Source organism: Camponotus floridanus, unplaced genomic scaffold (assembly GCF_003227725.1).
Source record: "Camponotus floridanus strain SB8 unplaced genomic scaffold, Cflo_v7.5 scaffold76, whole genome shotgun sequence".
In the NCBI taxonomy this organism is placed as follows: domain Eukaryota; kingdom Metazoa; phylum Arthropoda; class Insecta; order Hymenoptera; family Formicidae; genus Camponotus; species Camponotus floridanus.
Genome location: NW_020229845.1, coordinates 735,655 through 756,560, shown reverse-complemented (window position 1 = coordinate 756,560; position 20,906 = coordinate 735,655). Strand labels below are relative to the sequence as shown.

The window sequence follows — 20,906 nt, the reverse complement described above, 5'->3', positions numbered from 1 at the left end:
TTTATTCATCTGTCATTATTTGGCCAATCTAGAGTTTCTCTTTTTCGGAAATTTTTGTATAAAATATCAATAAAATATCTTTTAAAAAATGTCAATTTTAAAATATTTCAAACAGACATAGATGATTATTTAAATATATGCTACGATTAATTAAATTTTAACTGTTGTGTTTGAAATAACTGCTATTCTAAATAAAAAATTGCTTTTATTTCATTTAGTTTTTCACGAATTTTTCCGCTATAATTTTTTTATGTTCGAATTTTCAGATATATTTCTATCGTATATGTACAATGAGAAAAGAATTGTTAATTTGGTTACATTTGGTTATTATTTTAGTTGAAATATTTAAATATTTAAGTCAAATACACTTAAATATTTTAACTAAAGAAATGATAACCAACTAAATGTAGTCAAGTTAACGAATTTTTTTTTCTAAGAATATAAGTCAATCGATTTCATTTATTCACTTATTGACAACTATTTGACCTATTATCCAGATATATTCGTATTATGTTTTCAGTGACCAAGAACTGTCATATTATTTTTTGATAGAATTTAAAAGAGCGTTTTGAGTATAAAATTGTATCTATGAATTTTTTGCCAAATCTAATCATCGCCAGATTTTCCCCGCATATCGTTTTATTGCATGCTAAAAAAAGTCGCAACCTATACATGTAAACTCGACATTTTTTTTTGTGATTACACATATTACACATTTCCTTTGTATACGTTGTGCCTTATTTTATTTTTTTCCATTTTTTATCGTACTTATAGAACGGTACATGCCGTCACGTTTGGTGGGTTAATCAGAATTTTTACGGGCTGACCCGAAACTCGGCGCAATCAACATTAAGCTTTACTGCCGGCTACTAATGTACCAGTATTCCGATCCATCAGTACTTGGCTGCATTTTATTATGCGCATCCGCTGCATCCGATTTAAACCGGCGCGTATCCGCCTTTAATTCTGTACTCGATTATTCCTGATTGCTCTTTGAATGTTCTTCGATACGTCTATATATATTAAATACGATATTAAATAATTTATTTTTGTAAAGTGATTATATATTGGCATGATTACGATTATGTTGATTTTTTTAAAGTTTATATTTTATATATTTTATAAAAATTATTAACTTTTTATTATTCGTTCTTTCAAATAGTGTGCCAATTATCTTTTATCTCGATGTATTGAAAATTGCACCGTTTAAGCTGATCACTCGCAAGTAACATTTTCCGCAAATGTCAGATTGAAAGGACAACAGGTCAAGCGGACATAAAACCAACAGTTACTCATCACTGAACTTTATAGATTATTACTTTTACTAAAAATATGATAATTTTGAAGACTATTTTCAGGATCTATATACGAAAAAAAAAATGAGAGCTTGTTATTGTCTTTGAAATATTAGATATAACTTTAAAATAAAGCTATGACTGGAAATGTATTTTGGGTATTTTGTTTTATAATTTACGGAGATCCCTGATTTAGATCAGAAAACTTCGTGAATTATAAAATAATGTATGTCCAAAACTCAGAAGGATATAAATATGTGAGAACTGATCATTTTACCTCTCTACTCTTCTCACGTATATCTTATATATATCTTTAGCTCCTCGCACACCCTAATGTTACATCTCTTTTTGTAGCCTGCATGAAGTTACGCACTTTTTTCTCAAGAATTCAAGCAAAAGAAGCGGCGGTTGTTGGTTGCGCGCCGCCCTTCCGTCACGAAGGACTTCGAGAGGGTGGGAGAGAAGCGCGGCGTAGAAGCGTATAATACATAATGTTCTTGCCGCCCCTTAGAATGTACAAGGTTTCGGTTCGTACATCCATCTCCCGCGTCATAAGCACGCCGACTAAAACATCGTCGATTTTTCTTGCATAGGTGTTACGTGTTTTTGATAAATGGCTGCTCGTGCGATCTCTCTCCTCCTCCTTCCGCCACCCCTTCCTCTTTCTCGGCCTTCTTCCGACATCATTGTTCCCAAAACGCACTAATATGCACTTTCTGCAACCGCATCCTGCCTATATTCGTCAATTTAACAACAATGTGCTATTTTCTCTTCTTTCTTTTTTTTCTGTTAGTTTAATTCTTTTATTTGCTTTTTTGAGCGAAATAAAGAGACTTTTCGAGAGGCTTGGAAAAAATAAATAGATTGCATAGATGCATGAAATTGCACAAGATTAATATCTGTGAAGGGTCAATTTTTTTCCCTCTCTGTAAGTAAATTTTTTAAATTTTCGATATTACATGTTTATATGTTTCACTGTAAATTTTTATACATTTTTATGCATATTATATATTTTTATAAAAATTTATGTATAATAATATTATATATTTTTACAATTTTTACAAACCTACAATTAAAATTTTATTGAAGTTTATATAAAATTAACTGAAGAATATCTTTGTCATTGACTTTTCACAAAAAAAATTACGAATGATTAAATTTTTTTTTTTTTAAGCCTTTCACATACAAAATTAAGCAAGAAATTCGTTATTAAAGCATAATACTGCAAACTAGAAAATGCCATATAGGAATCTAAAATGATGTCATAAGTTTTTACAAGATTTTTTACTGATTTATAATACTATTTAACTTTTAATAATCAATGGCGATATAATTAAGTTTCGTGTTAAATTCTCATTAAGGAAAATTGACTTGAAAACTGAGGGAAAACGTTTTTTGTTGTACTTTTTACACTCTACGCTCATGACTGAAAAAAGGGAACATATAAACCTTTATAGAATATATGTTTTTAAATCTAAGAGAAAAAGAGAGGGAAAGAGATATATTATTGCAATTTTCTCGTTTGATTAAAAGTACTTTTTTATTGGTTATTGATTGGTACTAATATGCCTATTTTGCGCGTATGGCGCGGATGTTATCGATCATTCGCTTTACAACCAATAGGACTTGATGATCGCAGCAGGAGGTTATCCGGGGCGAGGATATCGGCAGGATGAGCAAATGACTGGCGCAGCACGCGATCTTCTATTACTTACCGCGTTAATTGATATTGATGTGACGCAGTCCCTTTCGAGAAAGCTGATCGATATTAATGCGACGCGCCTTATGGCATTAATGAAGAAATAACGCTGATTACATTAAATTCGCTTTCCAATATTCTGTTTTTTGTTAATTATTGTGTCAATTTTAATCTCTTGATAATGCTTTGTATAAATCTATTTTGATAATAGGAAAAGATGTGTGCCTAATATTAAAAAAAGAATCAACGCTTAAATAATAAGAAAGTTGAATCATTATAATCCATTATCATAATTAATAAACAAATTAAATTATAATTTACTCGTCGAAAAAAGGTAATTCATTATGACATTGTCTCTCAAGAAAATTCATATAATCCATATTTTATACATCTTAAAAAGCTACTGTCTAATATTTCTTTTATTTTTCTACATGTATGAATACATATTTGATGATTTTGATTATAGATAAGTCTATAAAAATAATTGTTCCATGAGATGATTTTTCTCGGTCTCGTTGATTTAAACGAGTTTTAAAGACGATGACGGAGAAAAAGAATGAGGCGAGAGGTGATAGGTCGGAAGGCACTTATCAAGCGCATCACCTTGTTTCTGGCAATTAGTCATGATCGACGTCACGCGCCGAGTGTTTCCAAAGTCCATCGCGACTAATTGCCGCGAAGGCGACGGCCACGAAGTAGCCATCGGAAATTTGTCAATTGCAGGTAACTTCGGCTCGTTCCGCGCACAGTTTCCTCGCAGATGTTCCTGATAGGCCAAAGTTACGGGCTACGCTTGCGGAGCACCTTACTTCGACGGCCGTTCCCTTGTACACCAATTTCTTTATCCCCCTTGTCCCCTCCCCGCGCATACTCCTCTCCTCTCCCATCTCACTCTATTTTCTCCCAAGTCACTTCTCCTTCGTTACTTTCTTTGTTTTCCTTCGCTGTCAAATGTCGCGATCGTAAAATCGATATGCTACACCTACAACTAAATCCAGAGGGAATTTAGACGTAGATTTGAAATCTCGAAAATCAGGAAGTACCTACCATTATTTCCAGATATGGCTCACTGCAATTTTTATCAAGCACCCTCGAGAAAATATTATATATTTGTTGTATATCGTACTGTATGTGTTCACTTTACCTATCGGATGTAATCCCTTACCGTTCGATTATGTTAAAATTAACCGTTATTCGATTATGTTAAAATTAAACTCACTTTAAGATGTATCGATTTTTAAATAATGTTGACATTTGGAGAAAAATATAACAGTTACGTTAACAAATCTTAAAAAATATGACAAAACTTGTTTCGAGTAGCAGAAACACTAACTCATTAAGTGTACTGCTACATGGAGAAGTACTTCGAAGATGACAGGAACCATTAGTGAGTAACTAATTGAGGGGTTTGAAGGTAAAACCCGGTAAACTCGAGTAACTGACATTTATGTAAATGTCAGTTACCTGATTTTACGTCCGAACCCTTTAATTAAACACAGTTGTCAAATGGACATTCTAGAAACTTAACTAAAAAAGTCAAGTCAAAGCAAATCGTACATAATTATAATAAATGCATGTAGATGATTTTTCAATAATTGATCTTGAAGTTTGACCTAATGAGGATCTAATATCTTCATTCATGGGTAGATTGAAGGTTTTAATTTTTATATATTTAAAATAGAATTTAAAAAAAAATAATTTTTTATATCAATCAATCACCAAAATACTTTTTCATCATTAAATGTAAAATAATAATTGATTTATGAAATGAAAGAGAACTCTCCGTTGCTCGCACTTCGCACGCATAAAATTATTCTTTAAAAAACCCGCAAGCATTCTCTCATATGTACATTCTAATATAGATATAATACAGTATATATTTCTCTCACATTTTCCTCTCTATCTCTCTCAGTTCTCTATTGTTCCCATTTTAAAACTGTTTTAAGTCCATTTAAAAACCTCCGTGAAACCCTATTCAGAGGTACGCTCCTAGCTGGACACGGTCCGGCGGCGTTTCACTATTTTCTCAGGACTCTCGCATTGCGCGTCGCGATGCGTCGCATCGCGTTGTCGGCCGGATCTCGCGCGTCGGCCACGTGATGTGGCACGTATACGCGAGCGTCGGCAGGCGTCGAGACGCTGTCGGAAAAGGGGCGTCCGCGGCTTTATGTTCCCGTTGGGAATTCCGTTCTCATGCCTCACGGCGTTTCGTTTCACGTCGACGTTCCGCCGCTGTATGTGAAACTACCGCGCGCGTCTCACACACACACACACACACGCACGCACCCACGCACGCACCTACACGTACAGGCGCACGTTCAAAGCCGCGCCGCTGTCAGACCGGACACGAAACTTTGCTGGATCGCCTGCCGTGATCCGCGAGTCACGTGACGCGATACGCGTGTCAGGATCGGCTCCGCGAGACGATCGCGTGCGCAGATGTATTAGCAGATTGTTGTTGCAATTTAACGTTATGTGATTAGCGTGGTACACGGTACGTGTAGCACTTAGCAAATTGGTTCCAATCAAATGTTAACGGATGTTTGAAGATATTTATGGCACCTCGATTCAAAAATATTTGCATTCGAGAAAGATATTTGAGAGATAGAGATATCAGAAGTCAGATTTAAGATGCATATTTTAGATTTTAATATTTTAGAGCTTGGAATACTTATATATGAATTTGTGAAAATTTTTTAATATAAGGATATCCAAACACAAAAGCATTTAAATTTGTAGAACAATAAACGTATTTTCGTGTAACAATATTTTTATATATCAAGATACAGTAGAACTTTGTTAATTTTTGCCCTCTGGGGGATGGAAAATTTTTGGATAACAAAAAATAACAATGCTCGTTCACTGCGAACTACCCAATTCCCGTGCATTTGCTCGAATGCAGTTGCACACTCGAAGTTGTTTAAGAATCTAATATTTCTGAAAATACATGTGGAAGGATACCAAATTAACGTGCGTGAGTGCAAAGATGAATTTAAAGCAATATTCTACTCTATAGTAATTTAATTTAATTTAATTTAATCGTGTTAATCGTAATTTCAAACTTAACAATTTTTATTTACCAACATAATTTACACATTAAACTATTTGCTAAGTTTGCTAATGGAAATACAAATAAAGTGTTCTATAAATTTAAATAACTTGAATTTGAATAAAAACTCCAAGGTGTCGAAAATTTTAGAAAACTCTTGGCTTGATAAAATCGATAGAAAGTAGATTAAGAGAAATTAAAATTACAAAACTCCAAAGAGAATAATCATTTAATCATTTAATATCATCTCACGCGTAAAATGTTATTCTTTACAGTAGTGTTACATTAATGATACGACAATATTTTTTATACCACGTGGTCTAAAAAATGCCATAGTATCTAGTGAGAATTAAATCCCCCCGCAAAAAAAAAAAAAAGAAATCAGATTTAAACATCGCGCAAGGAAGGATCCTTTTGGCGAGGGATTAACGTGGCAATGTAAATTTTATCGCGAGATTGAAGTTATCGCGTCGAAGTACGCATACGAGCGTCCTCGAATTTAAGGATGCTCGAACAACTGTTGCGTGCATCCTTCGCAGCTTCTTCCGCGTCGTCTCACCTTCCGCTCGACTGCACGCGCAGCATCGCGCCGCGTCGCTCCGGAATATGCGCGCGCGAGAGAGGTCGCCGCGGGCGGCGGGGGCACGGGTAGCCTGACGTCGCGGCGCGCGGCGTCGCGGCGCGGGTGCCGAGCACCGCGTCGTCAGTTTGCGTCTGTCTAGGGTCGCGACATCTTCACCTCCACGTTCCGTAGATCGCGCCATCCGCTCTCGCGCATCTACGCGAAAATCAACGACGACGACGACATCGAGAAACAATCGTATCTCTCAAGATCAAGATTAACAGACTCACGTGCTCGATCTCCGCAAACGTCTCGCGCGCGGTGGGTCCGGTTTTGATCGGGACCAGCTGGTCTCGAGGAGAAAGTTTGAGAGAATCTTGGGGTGTTCCAAGAAGATCCAAGTATTCTCAGAACTCTCTCGGAATTTTTGGAAATTCTCGGAGAAGTCTGCGAGACACACAGAGTCGAGGCTCTGAGTACACTTTGAACAAGTTGGAGCACCTGAGATATCTCACATAAGTTTAAAGCATTTTTGGAGCAAGTTTACGAGAGATGGCAAACTAGTCTGTAAAAAGCGTGACAAAAGTCGCAAGTTTTTTTGAGAGAATAGAAGTCCTGTGTAATTTTAAGGTGCGTAAAAAAGAACAGTCGGAAAGTGTTGTCAAGAGTCACCAAAAACTCTGAGAAACTCTCAAGAATCTTTGAACATTTTTGTAAATCAGAAATTTTTTAACAATCTGCGAAAATCTCGAAGGACTTACAAGATTTGAGTTTCAAAAAACGTTCCGAGGAAGATTGCCAAATAACTTTTGCATCGCGCAGATTTTTAGTCACGTGGTCGGAGAGTTTCCGAACTTTTAAAGATCTACGTTAGAGACATTGGTGTTGTGTCTTATAACGGAAAGAGAACTATTTTCGTCTCATGATTATTTTATAGAATCTGAAGACAGATTATTCAATCAATGTAAATTTGATTAAAAGTGATTAATAAAGTATTAATATAGCACTTCGCGTGTTTTACGATTTAGCAATCGATTATCTAGGACATTTTTACAGAATCTCTAGCGCAAATTCTCACTTCTGACGAATGTTTCTTTAGAATCTCGTTCGAATCTTTGCTCTAGGATCTTGCCTCGCGCCTCGAGAATCTTAAAGTGAACGAGCTTGACATTTAAAGGACCTTTGGTTATCCCATCATGACTCCGAAGAATTCTGTTTGAATAGTCCTGAATGCAGTAAAACTAACATAAGTGGAATTATTGAAGACCAGTAAGATTTTGAAGTTGATCGATCTGCAACCAGATATTTTTGAGAAGTCGGTGAATTCAATTCAACGACTCGGGAAACAGAGTTAGATGGATCTGTTTTGATATCCGACAGAATTATTTTCTCTCTACTGCGATATTTTTGGTAAGTACTGACAATTTAATTATATTTACGTTCTAAATAGAATTTGCAAATATTGAATATTTAATAAAATAAATGTTAAATGTTAAATGCACGGTAATTGGATCTTTTTCTATATCACCATGTAACTTTATAAAGTTTTTTGCTACACATAATATATACAATAATATATATAATATATACAAAATAAAATATATATTATATGTACTATTGATACTGTATTAATATATTAATAATATAATAAATAAATGTATATAAATTATGTAAATTTTTAAGAGAAAATATTTTTAGAAAATACTTTTGGGAAATATTTCTAGAAAAAATTTGATTATTTATAAACGAATAATTTATAATAATCTAGTTAATTATGCAATTCTTACATATTTAGGTAAGTAGATCTTTCCTATGTTTTATAAAAAATTTTTATATTCGTCGATTGTAACTGTTCCAAAATCTGAGGAATGAAATTGGGGAAATATTGAAAAATATTTTTGTTAATCAACGTTCAATCCAAACATTCCAAACACATAAAATCCAAAAGCAGATTTATGAACTTTTATCGTGTAATTTATCACATACCCTACGTTACATTCTCCAATATGTATTGCCTGGTATTGTCACATGTTTCGAGCGAACATAGTGTTTTACATTGTAATAGCATAAATATTCAACTATCTACAGATATAAATATCCAAGTACCGCGGTAATAAAATAAATAACCGGATAACGAAAACCTTCAAATATATTCGCGGATATATTTAGCCATTCTATAAAAGTTACGACACCAAACGATTTCAAGAAACGTGCATATGAAAAAACAAAGAGACTATCGAAATATTCTGTTCGCACACATATCAAATCCAAAAATTTTACATACGCGGAATCCAAACGGATTTATGTATTCGCGAGTTTTAATCGCGTCATTTATTACACGTGCCACTATTATATCTTCAAATATACACCGCATCGTATTGTCGCTTGTTTCAAGCAACGAGTCAGATTACTGCTGAGTGAACTTTACAACTTAATTCTGTTTCGCATCGTGCAGCTGCGAACATATCAGTCTACACGATTGCTCGCGAGCTTTATGCGCTTTACTCGCAAAATCTCGGCTCGGCGCGCGGCTCATACAAAACTTGACGCTAAACTCCCGTATTACCATTGTCGTTTGCTTTCATAGACTAGACGACGGGCACCATCGTCACTCTAAAACGTCGGAAAATTCGTTATCAATTCCTGCTTATCGGGACGTGCCGTCGCCTCCCGAATAAGGACTCGTTTATCCGCTCGGACGAGCACTGAAAGCGCGCGCGAGGATTAACTTGAAATCAGCGTCGCAGCGTGTACTGATTACGAACAATTGCAATTAAATTCTTTCCACGCTAATGACTGCTGGCACTTGAGCTCCGTGCAAATGATATTTAAATTAGCACGCGTCCTGTATACTAATCAAGAACCTCCTCGCACCGCGGACGTGCTCTCTTTCTGCCGAATTATTAATTAATATCGCGTTACGATCATATCAACTTCACGTGAGTTATCCGATAAAAAACGGATACTCGGCCCCAGATTGATTGAATAGTAATTTTTATAACCCTGGTTAAAGTTATATTGGTATAATATTGGTATATAATTTTCTAAATTTCAACAAATCTCCAAGATAAAGATACAAGACATTCATAAGAAAATTTTAATATTAACAATCAATTTCATATTTTGATCAGACATAAGTTATTAATACATATGTAACATATAAAAAAAATCTTATATTATATACTCATTATATATATAATTTGTTTATAAGAAATTGAAATTCTTGAATTTTTTAATTTTAATTTTATTTTTTAATTTTTTTAAATGTATCTTACATAATGAATGATTAGAGAAAATTCTTGATTTAAATATTTATTCTGAAATTAAAAAAATTAGAGAAATGTTTCATTCAAAATCGAAAATTATATCAAATTATTTCAGATTATATCGAACTATTTTGAATTCACGTTGCGCGGCCACTTATGTCAAGGTGAAGAAAATATTTCATGCGGTTTATTAGTAGTATGTTTACGAAACGAGGATGGTTCTCTTAAGAAATCGTTAAACAATCGCGATTGTTTACCAAGGTCTCGTAAACATTGCAGTTGCTCGCCAAAGTAACCACTCGCCAATGTCTACTTGCAAAAATAGTTTTTTAGTAAGCCCAAGAAAAACAATCGATCATGAAATCGATGTTAACCAAAAGTTTCGTTTCACATGCGTATACAAGAGCAAATTCTCGGGAAAATTAATAATAATCACTTGTATTAAAAAATAGTCGGAGACAACAAATTACTATTAAGCCTTCTTACAGACTACATTTTATGCAAAATTAATATGTAATTTTAAAAAAATATGTAATGTTGATTACACATTATTTCTTATATATTTCCAAAATTTTTAACAAAATATCTTGGTAACAACATCTCGAATTAAAATTTTATTGTAAAGTAAATTAAAGCTGAAAGAAAGATAAAGAAAAAAAATTTTAATATTATTTTCTAATTAACTATTGCAATTTTTCTCTCTCTCTTTCTTGTTGATTCTAAAAATCGAATAATAGAATACCTTTTACCCTTTGTAAAATTCTTTATTTAATCAAATAAATGTTTTTCTGTTAAAATGATATATTTTTAATAACAAAAACAAGATAAAAAAATTGCAAAAGATATTTAAAAACAAGATTAATAATGGCGTAATCAATATTCAGCTTTGATAGATCTAAAAATAAATGTCTTTTTTTAATTTTATACTTGTGTATGTAGAGCAAGTTTCTTATTTTTCTAGAGAAAACAAATAATAGAAAATGCAAATAATAGAAAAATCAATCCATATGATATACCATATTTCAAAATTAATAGGCCTTATTAAAATAGGCGATATTTAAAAATTATTAGGCCTTAATTATTAAGATATTTAACACTCTAAACATTTAAAACATTTTATTTAATCTAATTTTATTTAATCTAATTTTATTTAATCTAATTTTTTAGGGAAAATACAAACGAAATCAATATGTAGATAAAAATGTGAAATATGAAATAAACGAATAATTCATTTCGCGTTTCTTTGTTTTTTTATGGAAATACATCAATAGCTCACAAAACGTGCTAACAAAGTTTCACATCTGTCGAATATCAATGGATGGTTTCAAAGCATATTTCAACGCAATTAGTTAATTATATAGAATTTTGTGAAAATGTGAAGTTAACTCCATCAATCCTCCATTTCGTGAATGATTATGATTTTTGATAGTTCTTGTCTAATTATTCTACAATTTTGGATAATAATAAATATTGTTAATCTTTTTGCGACAGCTATTAATGAATAGATAAAAAAATGTAATACTTTTATTATATGTAAAGAATATTAAAATTATTACAATATAATTTCTTGAAATATGGAATATATATATTACACATGTTGATATATATATATATATATATATATATATATATATATTCTGATTACGCATATATATTCCTATTTAATTATATATTCTGATTGATTTATTTTATATAATATAATATTTATATTATAATAGCTTGATATTAATAAAAGAATTATGGAAATAAGATATAAAACGCATTACGTAGAAAGTACTACATAATAAATAATCTTTCCGAAGAATATCGTATTCTCTTTAAAATACTCGAGAATTCTGTAGAGATATAGCATAATATACATTTGTATATAATATTAGAAATATGAACTGGAATGAGAAATTTCTCTGTATGGAGAACAAAATGCTATAACATAGTCTAAATAGTAGTAAATGCAGTTACATTCCAAGTGCGCAGAAGTGCATCCCGGATGCAGCTGGTCGGCTGCGCAACATTCCGCAATAGCTGCGGTCATTTTGAACACGCTGGGTTAGCCAGGAATGTTAATAGAAAATACTCGGTGTCTCCAGACTTTAATTATGAGGCGCGAATGGAGATCGCGAGCGAGGGAGTCAGGCAGAACGAAGGGTGGGAAGGAAGGATGCGGTGGAAACGGGTTGGCGCAAGAAGGAAGGAGGGTAAGACTCTCCCTCGTGAAGTCTCGAATTACAGAGGGTGGAAATCGTGGCGTTTGTTCGACAGAAGCATCGCGTTTACAACGAAGAAAGTGTTGAAAATTGGCAAGATTTCGGACTATTCGCAAGATATTGGAGTAAAACGGCGATCCCGGTAGAATGCTGAGCGGTTTCAAGAAAATACGTCGCGGATAGAAACGAATAGAAATTCGTGGAAAATGAAGAAAACGCGAGAAAAGCCGAAAAATGAGAGATATGGAAAACTCAGGAAAGCATTGATTGTGAAAAGCACTGATAATCACAGAAATAGAACGAAGGGAGCAAGACACATCGGGAAGCCACCATAAGTTTCTGCTTCTCTTCTTGCGCCTTTAGACGGATCGATTTTCGAGGGGTTGATCTTCGAAACGAGCCGCCAGCACCGCAACGTTAAATTCGCGATTAAAATGCATTGCGTAAAATCAGAGGGGCGGCCTACGTTCCGTTCTGTTCCTGCGCACCGAGTAAATTACATGCCGTCGTCAATCCGGCTCGGATTTCTCCAAAGCCTCGGGTTCACGCCAGACGGAGCAAAGTATTATAGAACAAGGGGAAGTGGTGCAAAGCGCAACGAAGCAAGGGGAGCAAGGAATATAGAAACATAACATTCCAAGAAAAAGCAAAGTAAACTAAAGTCAAGAACCGGATCAAGAAAAATGAGAAAAGTGAAGCATAATCCAAATATAAGACAAAATAAAACGAAGCGAAATAAAGAAAGATTAAAAGAAACGAAGCAATGCAAAATAAGCTGATGTATAATATAGCGGCGCAGAGCAAAAATTAGAGCAAGACAAAATAAATTAAAGAGAAATGGGATGAGGAGAGCAAAGCATGAGGAAAGTAAAGTAAAGCGAAATAATGCGAGGAAAATTAAAAGAAGCGAAGGAACGCAGGGCGAGCATAGTAAAGTAAAAATAGAGCAATGTATTATATAATAGAGCAATTTATAGCGCGCTGCAAAATAAAGCAAAATATATTGAAGTTAATGAAGCACGGGGTGCAAAAATATGAAAAAAGGGTTCGAAAAAACTTGAAACAAAATACGATGAAACAAGAATATATATGATAGATATTATTATTTTATTAATTCTTAGTATTTCCATCATTGGAAATATTTTGATGGAAACTAGTTTTGAATTAATTGAATAGAGGAAGAGAAATCTTTAGAAAAGGGATAAAATAAAGGGATAAAAGGGAATAGTTTTGATATCGATCACTATATCAAATAATTTAAATAAGATTATAAAAAAACTGTATAACAATATGACGAAATGCAGTATCACGCGTAAAGAAGATTAAAAGAGATTAAACGTTAACTAATGCAATGTATATATATTTATAGCTGGTAATTGTTTAACGCAATTTTCGAAAATAATCGAGAAAATATCCATATTATTTAGACAAATAAAAGCGTTATTCCGGGCGCTGATAATATACGCACCTGGTGGGAAAGGGTGGGAAGCGAAATGGCGACAATGAAAATTCGTTATCCGTTGTAAAATGAAATTTACGCGCCGGGCGCGATACAATGGATCATCTCGATCCAAACGTATCGGTTTTTGCACTCGCGAGTCGAGAATTCGACAATTCCGTTCACAAGCTGCGTGTGAAAGATGTGCCGCGTGGATTTATCCGCGAGCGAGTCGCCACAAAAGCCGCCCCTTTCGCCGCTCTCGCGTTTACATGCCAAAATGCATCGCAAAAATATACTCGCAGCTGCCAGAGCGTTCGATTGAGTTCAAAAGGATCCCAAAGATTTAACGGTTTTACGATCCTAGCGACAGTCCGAGATTGCGAAGATACGAAGGATCCAAAGCTTCAGGTATTTAAAGATCTAAAGCTGTGTAACGCAAAGTTATTCCAGGATAAATCGCTGCAAAGAGCCCTCTTTTATTCATTTCGTTTTTTACGTATTGAAATATATATCACAGTAAGTTTGATATATTTGCTATGTAAATGTTCGAGCGAGTCTAAAGATTTAAAAATCTAAGCGAAGACAATGCGATGAAATGTCGATCTTGCATTTTCAAGAGGGAAATGGAGTAGGTCTCGATATTATACATATCAATATTTACTGATAAATATAATTTACTGATACTTTGATAAATTTTAGAATTTGAAAATCTCTCTAGATGTTCTTGACATTTCACTATTCGCGACAGATCTACTTAAATATTTAATAACGTAAGTAAGTAACCTTTGAGATCCGACACACAATGAGAATTTATAAAAGAAAATTTAAATCTTTAAATATTTTTACTATACAAATCTACATATATACTATCATCCAAATATCTTCAAACTCTCAAATATTATATCAAGTTTCTAAATGAATCATGTTTTAGTCGATAATTTAGTATTACATTTCACGATTACATATACAACTGATAAGCTTCATAATTTGATTAATTAAATTTTAGTTATGAATTATAAAAAACTATAAGTACAGTTAAATTTATTAATTATTATTTATTTATTATTATGAAAGGAAAGTATATATAGAATTATATATAACTAAATTTAAATTTAATTTACTCTTTTCAAGCTTTAAAAAAAAAATTTAAGAAAAAAAGATTTGATTCATAAAAATAATCCCATAGCTTCTGCTCGTATTTTACATGTAACTCTGATTTTTATGTACATATATGTATCTTGTGAATTTATGAATCGTATATAATTTCATTGTGTTAAATACAATGGAATATTTTTAATAAAATATTAATAAAATCAACACAACCGTAGCGCGCAAGTCGGCATTCCGACGTAAGAACGAGCGCTTCCATTGTTTGTACTTTCATGTGTGTATAGCTCCTTGGAAAACCGAGTCCATAATTTTAATGTTTTTTTCATCCTTTCGTTATTTTTTTCTCTCTCTCTCCCTCTTTCACTTTCTCTGCCTTTCTTTCTTTCTCTCTTTCTCTCTTCATACTCTCTGTGTGTTCTCCGTTTCTATTCCTTTATCATCCAAGAACGGGATGAAAGCGCCGACCGCATGAAAGCGCGCCTTTTTGCCCCGGGAAATAAAAATTACCATGTCAGACATAAACCGCGCTCTCTTTCTCTCGATTTTTTTTTCACTACCCCTTGCGAATTTTCTTCCACCTCTTCAAACCCCCTCATCACAATCTATCCCTTCATTCTTTACACCTCACTCCATAAAAGAACAAAGCGTGATGTAGAGTACTGATGCGCTTTATTAGTGTATCCGATCTTCGTTTGGAGGTACTAAAAATAATATTCTTACGTGATCAAGGATTTCAAAAATTTATGAGATTTTCCGGAATTTTTAGAAATTCATAAGATTTATCAGAATTTTCATTTATTGTGTTATGTATATATACTCGTATATATACATAACACAATAAATGAAAATTCTGATCTAAATAATAAAAATTCTCGTATATAAAATATTTTATATTAAAGATAAATTGCAAAATGATGTAATATAATAAAACTTTTTTTTAAGAAATGATTTTGAAACATTTAAGTAATTAAGTTCGAAACAATTAAGTAATTAATTTCAAGATTTATGATTTTGAAACATTTAAGTAATTAAGTTTGAAACAATTAAGTAATTAATTTCAAGATTTATGAATTTTGTATAAATATTTTTCTCCTACTAATATTTATCTTAATATTAAACTTGAAATAAGCATCATTTATGTATTTGCGAATTCATAATTAATTTATACAATAACATGATTTGTAATCGAATCCAATTACTCTTGCATGATTAAACTAATTTGTGCCATTTACTTTCACTTTCTATCCTTAATTATCCCCTTTTTTATTTAATTTTTGTTTAATGATACGGAATTGATTTTCTTTATTTATCACAACAAAATCTATCTACCTTTTTTCTGATAGCTGGATTTTGTCTTTTTAATGAAGAGTTACGTCGAACATTCGAATTCGTTCAAGGAGGAATCGAATTTCGACGACGACAGGCGGAGAAATCGGTGGAAGCTTAAAAGCTGTCATTCGCTAGTGCGGTCGCAGCCGAGTGCAAGAAGTGCAACGTCGGCTACGTCTCGCCTCGCATTTACACTGGCGAGAGGAGGATATCCTTTCTCGGTTCGCTAGCAATCGAGTATTCCGAAGGAGTTAAATAATTGCTAACTCCCGTGGAAACTTTCCTGCAGGCAGATCGGACACATGAAAGATCGCGGATCAATGACATGGAAAATAGAGGAGGTCAAAAGAATTTCGAAAAGATACGGGAGAATGAGGAAATGAAGGAAAATGAAAAATTGGAAAGATCTTTCTGAAATTTCAGATCTTAAAGGACGAGAAATATATATATATATATATATATATATATATATATATGTATGTATGAATATATGTATATATGTATATATAGATATATCAATTGGAAAATTGATCTGAATGAATGCTAATCTGTCATTAAAAATAGATAAAATATATTTTTTTTAGAAATTTTAAAGAAAGAAGAGGAAAGAGAGAAGAAAGATATAAAAATTCAAAGATTGTTAAGTTTCGTGAGAGAGAGAAAGCCGACGAAATTGTGCTGTACATATTATATAAAATGAATGTTACATAGAAACGTTAGATAGATAAGGATAGCATAATAAATTTTGAAAATGAAAAAAAAATGTGGAAATTATAATTATAAAAAATGCGTATATATTCAACTTTTTTAAAATTAAAATTTAAAAGAAATTTAAAAAGTGAGAAAATTGAATGATGACAACAAAGAAGAGAAATGGAAATGGATAGATGATGTCGAGATATTGATTATGGCGCGTGCGTCCCACGATACGTGCACGCACACGTGTACACGCAAAATGCATTTCGATACCTCAGACAGTCGGACAGTTATTGGTACTTAGAAGAAGAGCATCGGAGAACCATAAACTTGGACGATCGGAGGTTGCGGGGTTTAGGGTTTGTACGAGTGGGTGGGAGTGGGAAGGGGATGTCTCCGATCCGCATGCAGGATGCATCTGCATTTAAAGTGGTTGTGCGCTTGCCAGATATTCCGCTGCGAAATCACGTGATGCGTGATTTCTATTGTTTCCTTCCTTCTCTTTCCTTTCGGATCAACGATGTTTCGATATTTCGCTAGACAACATCAAATTCTTGGCTATCATTGGGATCCAGGATTTTTCCTCGTGGATCGGGGATTTAGATTTCGATTCGTCACGAATATTCCATTGATGTAAATTTATGAGGCCTTTCGAAAAAAGTCCAGGCTTTAAGATTCAGGATTCCCAGAATTTTGGGACAATCTAAAATTCGGAATCTTATATATCTAGATCTAGCGGAACATCCAGCGCTTTTAAAATTCAAGATCCCATTCAATTTTAGCGATATTTCAAATTCGAATTCTGAGGGACTAATGTATTTAGAATTCTTCCTGCGAATTATACGTATATATATATATATATATATATATGATTTAAATGTCTCAAATTTTAATAAAGATTTATATAGATATTGGAGCAGAGTAAAAGCAAGTAAAATTTCAAATGAATAATTTGTAACTAAGCTTTTTTCGCTTTAATGATTTTATTAATAATTTCTGCTGTAACCGTCTATCATATCTTCATGATATGTAATTTAATTTTATCATCATCGTTAAAATTATCATTCAAAATCGATGCAAAAAATGTAAAATGTTTAAGCATTTCCAATGCATAGATTCATATTTAAAAATGTATTCGAAATTATACTTGCATATGTGTTTCTGCTTTAATACACTACATAATAATGTGCAATGTGTCTTTTTATAATTCTATATTGCATTCTACGATTTAATATTCAAAAGTGGAAATGAAGCGGTTAATGTAATTTCGATTTGTATTAAAATCTGATTCAATGGATTCGTTTTTGACTGTGTACGCGGCCTTTTAACTCTGAATAATATATCTCCGAGCCATGAACACGCGGGCAGACGGCGCAGAGGGCTCGCTCTCTGGACGGAAAAAGGCGGCCGGCGGCGATTAAGCTCGGGCGCATCGCTCTCGAAACGCGGTATGAAACGAGACCGGGACGTATCGATGCGTTAGAGTACACTGTAGCATACAGCGTGTGTGAATGGGAAGAGGGAAAAATTATCATCGTCCTGCGAAAACAGAGTACGCTCGCTCGCTTCCTCTCTCGCAGATTCTGCGCGCTCGAGATAACTATGCAAATACGTTGGCTCACATTGAGGGCTGACGACGACAAAACCCAAATTCTGACTTCAGCGTTAAAGAGAAGAGAGAGGAAGAGAGAGAATAAAGGTAATTCGTAGACCGGAGCTGTGGGAATACGGAGATTGAAAAAAGGCTCCATCGTGTTTCGTGTGACATTATATGGAAAGATCGTGAGGGAAAAATATGGAATAAATGATAATGCTTTTCATTAAAAATTCTTGGATAATTGTCAATTGTTACTCTAATATTTTTCTCATTTTTAAATATATCTTCATCAGCATAAAAATATACATAAAAACAATAATCCACCTCCAACATCAACAGTTATCAAAATCAAATAGTCAAAAATTATGATGAGATAATTACATTATGAATAATTAAAAATTATTATTACTTTCGATGACGATTATTACTTTTCGATGATAAAATAATAATTCAAATCTTTTAAAAATATATAGATTTTGGAGTATATCAATTTTTAATAATATTTTTTATTTCCAATCGTTTATAAGAGAGATTCTAGACCTATCCTTCCGAGATTTTTATTAAAAACAAATTTCTTTCAAAAAATTTGTTGATAAAAAATTATAATTCTTTAGTTTTCGGATTTTCTCTTTTTATTATTTTTGTTTGTAAAAGAATTAAAGATCGTTTATCAATTTGAATAAAGCCCAATACTTTTAGGGGACTCCTCGTTTTTCGGTTTTTCGCACTACTAGCCCGATTCTTGTTGCATCTCTGTTGCATTAAGAAGACGAGACGGAGAAAGGTGCACAGAGTGAATTTCGTCTCGCGAAATCGCGGGATCGGTGGATTTTGCGAGCGCGAATATGATAAATCGCGCTATAAAGTATATCTCGAGGGAGGAAGGGTGGCGTACTCGCGCACCTTGTTGCTCAACCGATGACACATGGCGTCGCGACACCATCGCGATTCCAGATTCGCGCATCATTTGTCAGCGGCCGAACGACACAAAAAATTCAAAGTCCATTCTTTCTTATGTTCCCTCTATCTGCTCGCGATCGTCGATCATTCGCCAACAATGTCACTGACCGACGCGTGCCGAAAGTCTCCGATTCGAGTTTCTTCCTTTTCATCTTTTTTTATTATCATCGGTGTAGCATTTCTCGATGATCGAGCGCGCGAAGAATCTGTCTGATTTATCCGCGAATTGAAAGCATTCTGATTTGTTGATTCTTAAATCTTGCCACAATATTTCCAATCTTTCCCATTTACTTGCTAAGAGATTTAAGGATGAATGAAGCATCTAATTGTATCCATTTCTATGATATAATCACCGAAAAATATTTAGAAATTTGCAGTTTTATAGATAGTAAGATATAATTTTGTTTCTGGATTATAAAAATATAGAAATGAATAAATGAATAAATTCTTGATTACGTGATCTTTATCTTAACATAAGGGCATTAAAGTTAATTGAGAAAAAGTATTGAAATAAATGATAATAGTAATCATGCGTGAAAATATTATAATAAAAAATTTTTTATTATAATAAAAAATAAAATTTATTTAAATATATCCTTAATTCATAAACAGAAAATGAAAAATTGTTTAATTTTCTACAAACTTATTATCACTTGTAATAACAAAGATTATTAATTCTTTATTATTTTATTATTTTTTATTATTTTATTAATTTAGTTATTAATTTAATAATAAAAATATTTTTATTTCTAATATTGAATTTGGTTCAAGTAACTCGCGCATGCATATAGAAATGACTAATGCAGTAAAATTTAATTTTACTTTTAAAAGAAATTTCTAAAATAATTCTAAAACAATTCTTAACAAATCTTTTTAGGTAATAATCGATTATTACGTATTATATTAAGTGATATAATTTTTTACTGAAACACTTTCTTTAAAATAATTATATTTATATTATACGAAAATATATTTTTTAAGAAAATCTTGTGTGCTTCAATTTTTATGAAGTGTTTACGAATTTTATGCCACACTAAATTTACAGAAAATTGAGAAATTCATATAACGTTGGTTATACGAAGTTATGATTTTAAAGTCGGATATGACTTACAGAAACAAGTCGTAATATAAATTCCATACTTAGGAAGAATCAGATTAACATGGGAAAAATGGATGTTAGCATATAACGGGATATGAATATACGGAATATGAAACTGGGAATATTTCTAATTTTTAAATATCTCTTTCCGTCTTTTTAAATTTCTTGCATTTGTTCGAAATAAAATTGTCTGCATTAAAATATAATATTTTATTTCGAAAAATTATGAAAAATATTTAATATTTAACTGCATGAATTTTGTTTTTCAGTAATTATTTGAAAATCATTGATATAATAATTTACATCACAAAATATTCTATATTATATACTACTTATAGAAAATATAAAGAAAATTCTAGAAAACTATTTCGTATTAAAAATTAAATATAAAAATTAAATATAATTTACATATCATTAAAAGTAAAATTTTGGCGAGTCACCTATTATGTTTTCAAAAATTGGAAACAAAAATATATTTTTTGCTATATCAATTATCAGATCAATGACGAAAAATTATTTAATTTTGATGCTGTAATGCAGTTGCATGGTGTACAAGAATTTCCATTACAATGATCATTAGTGCTTTTTGCGATTTACAT

The 20,906-nt window shown here is 32.6% G+C and overlaps 1 protein-coding gene across 1 annotated transcript in view; it reads left to right on the top strand.

The window, feature by feature from the left end:
• The first annotated feature begins 6,744 nt into the window (after window positions 1-6,744).
• The window catches only part of LOC105252289, a 167,898-nt gene continuing 153,736 nt past the window's right edge, over window positions 6,745-20,906 (top strand). The window contains exons 1-2 of the mRNA XM_025414085.1: window positions 6,745-6,926; window positions 7,730-8,015. The gene's annotated coding sequence lies outside the window, so the exon portion shown is untranslated. The remainder of the gene's footprint in view (window positions 6,927-7,729; window positions 8,016-20,906) is intronic.